The following is an 11914-nucleotide window of genomic DNA, read 5'->3' on the forward strand; positions in this document are numbered from 1 at the left end:
TGGAATTACAGTGGATGTGTGGGATAAAAACTAGTGAATAAAACGCAAACCAACTTGTTCTACGTGGCCATTAAAAAAACACAACTACTTTCTAATCAAGTCAGGGTAGGAGCACAGCAGGAGGGCCTGAGCGGTAGCAACGGGGTGCGTCCGTATGGAACAGGCGCGTCAGCAGCGGTGGGTGTACACATGCCAAAGACTAATGGAAAACATTTTATGTCATAAAATGCATCGCTTATGTGTTCCACACCTTTGGAGGAGGTACTAAATGTCATCCAAAAAAGTATCAAAACGCACTTCAAATTACATTAGATTAGGTTTGGTTAAACGTCTCTTTTCTTTTCTGTAGTTTCAATTCCTTTCTACACTTACGACAGACTGTTCGCCTGTTTAGTAGACCACATGCCTTTCACACAATTTCAACAACTGACACTCCTTATTTTTGTACAAACCGATAAAACTCAAACACGATATGTGACAATCTTGTCAGTTACGCACCATTTCCACAATGTCTTTCCCATAAATGACAAGTGTACCTCTCCGCCAAAAAGCCCCTTCCGCCTCTACATATAGTGCCACTTATGACAGAAATAATAACAACTACGAGTATTTTCTAAACTTCAACTATTCCTCTCACCTGACTTTCATTCACTCTTCCTCACAAACCAAATTAAATTCTCTCAATTCATTTGGTAAATTTTCTAAAGTTGGTCCGGTAATAATGCAGTTAACACAGGTCGAATATTATCGTCACTTCCTGTAACTACGAATGTGCAAAGTTCTAAAAGTTGCATTTACGATTCCAAACGGTATGATGCTGGGTGAAGAATGTAAAGGTCGGATATAATTTACTTACATGCAATGCGTGCCCTTAGTCATACTGCTTTACTTTTGGCGCATCGCTAGAAAGAGTTGTTAAAAATTATGATTCTTTCACTAATCTCCATCTTATTACCGCCTAAAAGTTTCCGCTGGGCGACATGAAGATATCTCACTTGACATTGATTAAACTCAAGAAGAACACCAAAAGTAATTGTTGAAAATTTACTTTTTTTTTTTTTTTTTTTTGGTTTACTATTTCCGTATAAATACAACTTCTGCATGTGTGGCATACCTACAGTCCAACAAAATATGCACCATCCTGTGCTACCTTGCCACTAAAAAACCAGGAGTGATATCGAGTCAGGGCAGGGAAAAGCTGGCTGGCCCGTTTGTTAGCGTGTGGTTCGTCGGAAAGAAACAGGCGCATCAGCGATGGTAAGAGTGACCGAGGTAGTGGAAAGAAGTGTGTTTTTGCAGTGATACGAGTTTCAATAGCACTTGTCATGGTTTCATACTGCTAGCGCTTCATACGTAAACGTCAAGCACAAGTTTTGTACACTGTGCAGAATATACAGCCGGTGGGACATAGCATCTAATGGAGTCCTAATTGATATGAACTCATTTATTTCATCCATCGTGAAGCACTTGTAACGATTTTACACTTGTAAAACTAAAATGCAGCTGTATTACTTCGTGTTTATTTCTGTCACCTGCAGAAATTTATTCCTTATAAACATGTCTTTTCATGCAAAATATTGAATTTTGCCTGTAAATCTTCCAAAATATGGTGTGCCAAAACTACACCAGCACCCCCTTAGCTTTTAGGTTTTTATGATTTGAAGTTCAGTATATCGGAAATTTAGACAATTAAATTTTTGGGTTAACTGCCTCAGATGGCGGCCCAGAACTACAAAATTTGCGGAAAAATAAACAGCATCAGGCAAAATATCAGCATGAGAGTAACAAAAGAGGTAATAAAGGTCATCAGTGTAGAGTGATTAGAGAGAAAAACAGTTAAATTCTGGACTATATGAATTTACGTAATAGGTAAATAGGCATAATATGGTAGTGTTTCAAACTCCCTGTCTTATTAACTAACCTAGGACGCTGCAGTAATACAGGGAAAACAGAAATGTAAAGCAAAGACTAATGAAAGGGGAATAATATCTAACCAAATATAGAGATATTGGGTATGATTGCAAAAGTAATGAAAAAAATATCGCAATCTTATCTCTTACATTTATAATAAGATAGAAATTGGAAATCGAAAGTGTGCTCTTTACCACATAATACTTTATAAGGAAGACATGAAGTGAAGTACTATGTAAACGCAGTGTACGAAGTTACCATAGAAAATCGCAAAGCTGTACCACACGCAAGGCACGTGATTTTATATTTCCACTTTCCTAGTTTATGGGTATATCCACGATCGCTGATGCGCCTGCTCCTTATGGACATATCCCCTCACTACTGCTTGACCGTCTGCTGTGTCTCTGCCCTGACTCGTTTATATAACATAGTGCTTTTTAGTGGACACACAGCATAGATTGGTTTGTGTTTCATGCACTGCAATTTTTGTGCTATATGTGCACACGCTGTAGTTATACTCAGCTTCTCTAAAGTCAATCGGCAACCATTAATGTAACTTCTCCATTAAGAAACACTTTCTAAGGTACTAAGAGTGCATTTCCTGCTGAGAAAAGCTCTTTCGTGAGTATAAGTGGCTGTTTAGTACCTATGCGTTTTGAAATTTTTGAGACGTGTGCTTGATAGGGGGCTCCGCCTCTAATACCCCCCTCTCTGAAAATTTATTTACATAATCCTGTAGTAAGGTGCTGTGATAGAAGTTTAACTTTATTCATCTCCATGTTCCTTATAACAGCAATTCTTTATAAATAGTTAGTGGCTCCTATATATTTCGAACCGGATTATTTGAAGTATATAGGAGCTACTAATTATTTGGCTGTTACAAGGAATATGAAATTGACTGGCTTTGCCCGTTTGTCTGGTGGCTAACGAGTTGTGCCTTTGGTACAGGAGATCCTGAGTTCTATTCCCTGTGGGAGAGCATAAAAAATGTGGGACATTAAAAAAAAAAAAAGTTCATTTCATGAAGATGTGTTAAGTTCAGTAATTATGTTTTGTGTACCTGTATTATGTTATGATGAATGTGCATTGTAATTACAAACAAGTACAACTTGCCAGTGAATATTTCTTGTATCAAGGTTCAATTTTTGACTGAAATATGAAAATTAGGGAAACGAAGTTTTCCTAATAAATGTCAAACTTACGTGGTATTTTTGTAAGGGACCATTAGAAAAATAAAGTAAAATATTTTAGAAAGAAACTTCAGTTCTTTTTGTGTAGTTTTTCCATGAACATTAAAAATATAGCACTAGAAGCTAGATAATAAAATGTACATTCATGTCCAAAATTATTGTCGCATGTCTATAATATGTTGTAGGAATATAATTTGATAACGAATTCGCCCGGTTTTTCTTATATAATGTTAGTATGTGTATAATCGGCAAAGACATGTATGTGGCAAAATTTCATGTCAAAAGAGTAGTTAATAAGAACAATAAAACGAAAATAAAACTTTTGTGTATTTAGCAATGTTTTATTTTATTCATTCTAATTTACGTATTTGTAATTCTTTTCCTATGAAATTTACCACAAATATACATTTCCCGATTATACACATAGTATCAGTATTAAATGTACCCTGCAAAGTCATGATCATATTATATTCTTACAAGAAGACAGTTATAGATATGCGACAATCATTTTGGACATGAGTGTACAGTACGTAAAATGCCCTTAAAGGTAACAACTGTTTTGATATTTATTATAAATTAATATTAAAATGCAAACTTTTAACTTTTATAATCGTAAAATGATTGTTACCATTTGTTGTGTAATCTCTATCTTTAAAAAGCTCAGTGATGTAGAGTCTTGTGGTGGTTGTCTTGTTCGATCCTAACCTGTGATCTATAGATATTTCTCTTTCCTTTTGGTGTTCATTTCGTGTACTTCCCCTACATGTAAGATCATTATCTTAAATACTATAGTTGAAAGACGTAGAACTAAGTATTTCATTTTCTGGATAGTTGTCCAGTATCCCGTATATTTGCGTGAAAAGGTAGTTCCAAACGGTTAACCGAACAACTACGCGTAATAGTCACTGTATTATACCTATTGGCCGCCGTGCATGACTAATCCAATTTTCTGTATTTAATTCACTAAACTAATTAACTCTATGGTCTATGGAACCCGGAGGTTCAATGCCACGTTGACAAAACCTCTCCTTTGTCTTCTGTCCTTATCCAACTGGATCCAGTTTCTATTTCGTATTACAATTTCTGCGAGATCCATCCTAATATTGTTCTCTCATCTACATTTTGCTTTCCCTAATGGTCATTTTCTGATTGGATTTCCAGTTAAAATTTTGAATGCATTACTATTTTCTTTCATTCTGGCTACATGACTTGCCCATCTAAGCCTTCTAGACTTGTGACCCTAACAATATTAGGCAAACGGTATAAATTATGCAGTTCTCATTATGAAGTTTTCGCCATTCCGTTGCTCGTAAGGTCCAAATATTTGCCTTAGTATTTTATTCTCAAATATTTTCAGTCTGCGTTCTTCACTCAGGATAAGCGATCACGTTTCGCAACCATTCACTCCATTTTTATTTATTTTATTATTATTATTATTTATGTAAATTCACATTTTAAGCAGAATTGACTAAGTGTAGAATCGTATGCATGACTGGGAGTGTCCATAGCGCATTTGTGTCCAGAGGATTGCATACATATTATGAAACGGTAAGTAAATCGAAAAGCATGCAGTGCATTGCCACTATAGTAAATAAAACAATTGTATCCAAACTACATTAATTGAAATAACTAAAGCTTTCCTGATGTCGTGATGAATACAGTAGTTCTTTGGGTAACAACCAGCTAAATTCAATGTCGTCCAACGTTTCGAGAGCTGACCACACTATTCTAATTTTCAGGGTATACTATAAGAATCAAACAGAAGCACTCTTTATACAGGACGTAACACTACATTAGGTAAGTTCTCACATTGCCACGTCCACATGTACGTTCCCCCGATTTTCGACCGAGAGCAGATTGTTGGTTCTCGACGAATGGGGCACGATTATGCAAATCCAATAAAGATATCTGGGAGCCGGCTAATAGACCGTCGATAAACGTGGTTTGCCCCAGCTGATTCATATCATACGGATCAATAGGACCAGATTTTGTCCCAAATCAAATCCCAGTTGAATGAGAGTTCTATCGGAAGTGTTAGTGCATGGACAGTTCAACGTTCCCTGCATCGTCATGATTTCAGGAGCCGCAGACCAACTCGGGTGCCTCTGCTCACAGACTGCCTTGCATGAGCTCGAAGACAAGACCATGGAACGGTGGAAACGGGTAGCCTTCAGCGCTTAGTCCTGATTCCGGTTGCATCGCGCTGATAGGAGAGTCCGAATCGGGCGATAACAGCGTGAAGTCTTGATCCCGCATATCAGATTGGTAGGTTTATTATGCCCTGGGGTATCTTCAGTTTGGGCATCATTTGAATCATTAGTTCGCGTAAGAGGATTCCTGAATGCCAACCAATATGTACACATCCTGGGGGACCCGATACATTTGCTCAGGACTATCGTTCACGTCAACGGTAGGGGCATTTTTCCAGCAAGATAATTGTCCAGTCCACAGGTCTCAGATTGTTTACGCACAGTTGGGTGGTTTGAGGAACATTCTACCAACTTCCAGTTAATGCAGACCCCCATCCGAAGTCCAGTATGACATTTATGGAATGTCATCGAAAAGACTGTACGGAGCATACAGCCTCCACCAGTGAACATGAACTCGCTGTGGAAGAACGCATGGCTTGCAATGCCTTCAGACGACATCCAGAAGCCGATAGAATTATTACCTCACCCTGTCGCTGCAGTTCTTAAGGACAGGAGAAGGATTACACGGTACTAGGTAAGTGTGGGTAATTCAGTGGCATGTCAACATAATAAGTACTAGCAAAGGAAAAGGCGGAATGTGCTTGGTCGATAGAGATACACTTAAGCCTTTGAACCGTACGTACACTCATGTCCAAAATTATTGTCGCATATCTATAACTGTCTTCTTGTAAGAATATAATTTGATGATGATGTTGCAGGACACTTTTTAATACTGATACTATGTGTATAATCGGGAAATGTATATTTGTGGTAAATTTCATAGGAAAAGAATCATAAATATGAAAATTAGAATGAGTAAAACAAAATGTTGCTAAATGGAGAAGAAAGTTTTATTTTCGTTTCATTGTTCTTATTTACTGCTCTTTTGACATGAAATTTGCCACATACATGTCTTTACCGACTATACACATACTAACATTAAAGGACATACCGGGTGAATTCGTTATCAAATTAAATTCGTAGAACATCATATTTATAGACATGCGACAATAATTTTGGACATGAGTATACCTGGAATGATGTTGCATACCGGAAGGAAATAATGAAAATATCAAACAACATAGAATAACCGGGGATACTTACTGAAATTGAAATAATGAAAATCTCTGTATTGTCGTATACGCCAGCAAATACGGCACTTCGGTATATATTTTAAGCATTACATTTTATTTTTTTAATACAAAACCCTTGTACTTCGTACTTCATCGTTTCTCATAGTTGTTCCTCTTTGCCCAGCAGTCGGTCGTAGAAGACATAACAAAAGTGAACTACAATTATTTCTCTGTTATCGTAGTAATTAGTGTTGTTAATGTGCGAATAATTTCATATTCGAATTATATATTTTACAAATAGTCAAACTAAATCATTCTTCGATTGAAATATACATTACGTTTTCATTAGTAAGGCTATATTAAATGAAAGCTCCTGCTTCAAATAATAGAGTTTCTATCTGAGAAAAGCACCAGGATTACGCGCACAGAAAGACCACGATTTAGCCATATTGTCACAAAGGGATACTCATGATTCTTCAAGTAGAGAATAACTACCATTAAAACAAAACAAAAAAAACGAAATTTACTTATTACATAAGCTAAAAGTTGAGTGACGTATTTTCCCTTTTCTGATGGGAAATACTATCATTAATAGAACCAATAACAAGTCAACTTGTCCGTTGTCCATAAAATATTAGCTAGTGACTTTTTGAAAAAATTTCGAGAGCTTCACCAAGTAGGAAAACGGAAAACGTCATGGAAGATATAATCCAATAATCTTCCACGATTTTTTTTTTTTTTTTAAATTTAAAACTAAGTGTTCAGTAAGAAAAGCAGGAGACTTTTCTCCAGTAGTTTTCCACAAGTAGTGGTCCTATTTACCGCACAAAGCACCCACAGCGCTTAGTATAACATACAGCTGTTTGTAAAAATCACACCAATTATACAAAACTAATTACAATTTCAGGAAGCTACAATTCTTCTGTGATGAATCAGTACGGCGTGAAGTATTCACGTGTTTCTATAATCATAAAATCGAGTGAAGCAGGCGCTGAAAGTGTTCCTGAGGAATCACCTACTGCGATGTTCGTATGCGAGTTCACAACACTTCCGACGAACGAAGTGCCAACCAAGCGCATCCCAAACATGTTCGAGGAACATCATTAAGCTCCATCTTACAAGTAACAAAACGGAAGTGACGTTGCTACTAACACTTATTGCCCTGGTAGCGCGGTTCAAGAAAGGAAAGGAAACGGAAAAGCTAATGAAGCAAAGGGGCTGACTTTTTTTTTTTTTTTTTTTTTTTTTTTTTAGGATTACTTCTTTTTAATTTCTTTTTACTGTCAATCAAGAAAACTGGACCACAAATTCACTTAATTACTCACACAGATCAATTTAATAGCAACTTATAATCCCGCCGAACAACAGTGACAACAACTGATTTGAGCTAATTAATGTGTTCAAACTTACATTATAGCAATATATATATATATATATATATATATATATATATATATATATATATATATATATATATATATATATCTTCATTGTTTATCTACTGTAAAAATAACCGCACTTATTTAAAGGTTTTCGATTCAGTTTGTTTCAGCGCGGATAAATCTGACAGTCGTAATTTGCGTCGTCCTTTTTTTTTAACTGCTGTTAGGATAGTAGGTACTTCTTTATTCAGTCGGACCTCGATAACTTTTTTTTTTCAGATTTCCGAACTCTTCAATAACACTCAATGTTAAAATAACCTCTTCATAATCATATTTAAAACATATAAAACATAATCATATTTAAAATAATCTCTTCTTAATCATTATGAAACATATTTAAATATGTTTCATAATCATATTTAAAAAACCTCGGTAACTCGAACTTTCGTATCTGCGAATTTCTACACGTTTTCCTCTATAATTCGGATTTCTCAATAATGTGATCTCACCAACTCCAAGCTATAGCTCTATGCTTTTTCGTAATTGTCATTGTTGCCAGTCCTATCATTGTATACTGTAATTGTGTCTAGTATTTTATTTTTAATTTAAGGAACTTTCAGAACTTCAAGTTACAGAGATTGAACGAATAAAACTTCGAGTTATAGAGGTTATATATCACTTTTAATGAGGAACGTGAAACTCTGGCATTTTGAGTTTTTGTTGGGCCACCTTGATTACTCGAATTTTTGTCTATTCCCTTCAGCTTCGAGCTATCGAGGTCCCACTGTATATATAAAAGACCGTGTCTGTCATCAGATTTTCGTGTATATATATAACCTAGAACCAATGAACTTTGTACACAGATCTAATCGCGTACAAAGTAGGTTTTTCGATTTGCGACTCGAGGGCCGGGGCTAAAATTATACAATGAACCATAGTGCCTATGGTTCTGTAGAAAACAGCAAAATAAACTTTTCCTGCATCTGTACAGAAGCAGCTCTGAGCGGTTGCTTCAACAACGTCGGTCAATGTGTTTGCGGGTATTACTCTACATGCCGGTATAATTTCTTCTCAAAGGTATTGTAGTGCAGCCTGTTTCCTGCAATACACAACATTCTTTAAGGTTCCCCAAAGAGAAAAAGCTCAGATATATTAAATTCTGAAACTTGATATATTACTTTAAAATTAACTTCCATTCTTCAAATGTCACGCATGCACCCGGTCATTTTGTTTTACTATCGTACGTCAAATTTTACGGTCACGAGAGTTCAGAAATCTGTTGAAGAAACACCACACTTCATATTGTGATGATTTAATTTCGGAAACAATACGCACATACCATCTAATACATACTTTTGATGGACTCACATAATATCGGAAAGTTCGATAATACGTAACTAAAACTTGTTGTCTTACAGATTGTTGAATATCGTAAGCATCATATTGACAAACTGAACTAAACCAACAAATATTTTTTTCTATCTATTTTGTATATGGTTTAATGTATCTTAATACCGAAAATCCTATTGATAATTTGTCTGTTACATAGGCGTAGATTTCCTTGAATTTTGTATTGGTCTTTTCAGATATGATACATGTCTACACACCAAAAATAATATGATGTGTGCCTTTCACTAATCCATTTAAGAATTACTTCCTTATTTCAGTAGCGTGGGGATTTTCCTATTACGCTTGGGGGATTTTCTATCCATAGACATCGTTCTTATGACTTGAAATACTTAAAATATTATTTTAGTTTAACAATATAATTAAGGAACTGCTTCTACTTTCAATGTATATTGTTATCTGGTTAATTACAGAAGGTTGTTCGCTTTATATCCGACAATTTTTGACGAGTTCTCATCTTAAGAGATACCGCGCCTCCACCACCGATCATGTTCTATTGGACTCCCAGTATTGTGGACTATCACATGGTATCGCAGTTTCCATTGCATCAAGCTCCGGCACAGGACAGGCATGGGATAGGACTCCCCCCCCTGCATGCTTCCCATAGACCATCCAGGGTGCGCGAGTGGCAATGTTGAAGACGTCACTTCAACAGTCTTAAATTCTCAAAAAGTTCATTGGATTGGCATCTGGGATTTTTACAGGAATGTCTTCAAACAGAATGATACGAATTCCTAATTCCTTTGCCATTCCCTGATAAAAACATAGTGGTATTCTGGCGGTATGACTCCGAAGCCTTGTCCATATGGATAATCACTTAGTCCACGTTCATTCCAAACAATTGTGATATGTCTCTCCGACAGATGTGTGTCAGAATGGATTCTTGGAAGTATCTTGCATTCACCTTCACGTTTTTGCCAATCTTGTGTATCTGCAACTTACCCTCATATCCGAATCCCGTAACAACCATAAAGCTACGAAGGAAACTTCTGCTGCAATAACGAACTAAGTTGCTGTGCCCCTTGCCGTTAATGTCACGGTATGTGATCGTCCGAATGTGACCATTAGCAGAGATGGACATATTATTCATCCATCGTGACAACTTTCTTCTATTTGGAACCCGACAGATATTTTTCATACGGTTTCCTGCAGTTCGTCTTACGGTCAGCAATGTGACGAGGTAGCAGGTAGTGTACACGGGTCTTCCACACTCTTGAACTTGAGGCGCTTGCAAATTGTTTTGTTCCAGTAGGAGGATAGGTGTCCAAACTCACGAGCTCGAAACTCGCACTCAACCGGGCACGGGCTCAATAATTGAGCGCGAGCTCGAGCCTTAATGAAATAAGAGAGCGAGTCCGAGTGAGCGCGAGCCCAGTCGGGAGAAGTGAGTGTGAGCCTACTTGGGATTAGGGCACGAGCCCATTCGAGAGAATTGAGTGCGAGTCCAGTTGAGGGAAGTGATCGCGAGCCCGAGTGAGTGCGAGCTCAGTTGAGAGGAGCGAGAGCCCAGTTGATGGAGGTTAGCGCGAGCTCAGTTGAGAGAAGTAAGTGCGAGCCCGCGCTCACGTGGACTCATTTGTTTCTGAGATTAAAAGATAAGAAAAAAAATCCGTGTGCAGACTTGAAAAAGAAGATTGAAGCGACTTTACTGTCACTATTTTAACAAAAATCGATTCAAATAATAGTTTGGGCTGTCGGAAAAACAGGAAAAGTTAGAAACTTTCGATTAATTTTAACAACACTATCAGGGAGTGGAAATTGGAGGGTAGAGTACGCCATTAATCAGCCCAATTCGCGAGCTCGGCATTCGCGCTCAATAATTGAGCCCGAGTAATCCCAAGCCGCAATGAAATACGTGAGCGCGAGCCGTCGAGAGAAGCGAGTGCGAGCGTGAGTCTGAGTGAATGCGAGCCCAGTCGAGAGAAGTGAGCGCGATCCCTGTTATGATAAATGATTGCGAGCGCGAGCCCAATTGAGGGGTGTGATCGCGAGCCCAGTTGGAAGAAGCGAGCGAGACCACTGCAAAATGGTCATCTATGGTAGGCGGTACGAGGTGGAATCTGTGACCCATATATCACGTTGCGTCGGGGGATTTTCTTGGCACGCCAATTGATGGATCCCTCTTAGCGAGTGTAACTTTGCTTGCAGCCCTTCTTCTGGTGATTTTAGTGGGTGCAAGGGGAGCCTGTTGTGTGTAACGGGACACAATAGCTTCCGCAGTAGTAATCCCCCGAGTGTTAACCTATTCTCCTGACAGTGTTGCACAATCCGTACGAATGAAAATTTGGCATACAAAAGGGCCATAACGTAACCCTCCCAATAGCGGTTGATCTTCAATGCCATTTGATAACACGCACCTACAAGGTCCGACACAACAATCTCCCACCAGCAAACCCATGGTTCCAGCACGATACGACAGGTGGCAGCACCGATTCGAAAATGGTCGAACAACCATCTGTACACTAACACTTCCGTAATGGCCCTTTTGTATGCAAGTAACTGCAAACAAACAAATTTTATATCTACCAGGAAACACGAACTTTTAGAAATAACGAACAAAATTTGTGGAACATTTTTTTTTATTTACAAAAAAGGAGTTTGCAACATTTTCCAACTGCATTCTTTTTAGATTAACAACAAGAAATGTAAAACTTGGCAAGAGACAATTGACTTCCAAACACACACACACACACACACACGTACACGTATAATTATCATCACCACACAAAACTTTTGTACTAAGTCTATAAAAACAAATATAG

The sequence above is a fragment of the Thermobia domestica genome, chromosome 3 (assembly GCF_964235325.1).
Source record: "Thermobia domestica chromosome 3, izTheDome1.hap1.1, whole genome shotgun sequence".
NCBI lineage: Eukaryota > Metazoa > Arthropoda > Insecta > Zygentoma > Lepismatidae > Thermobia > Thermobia domestica.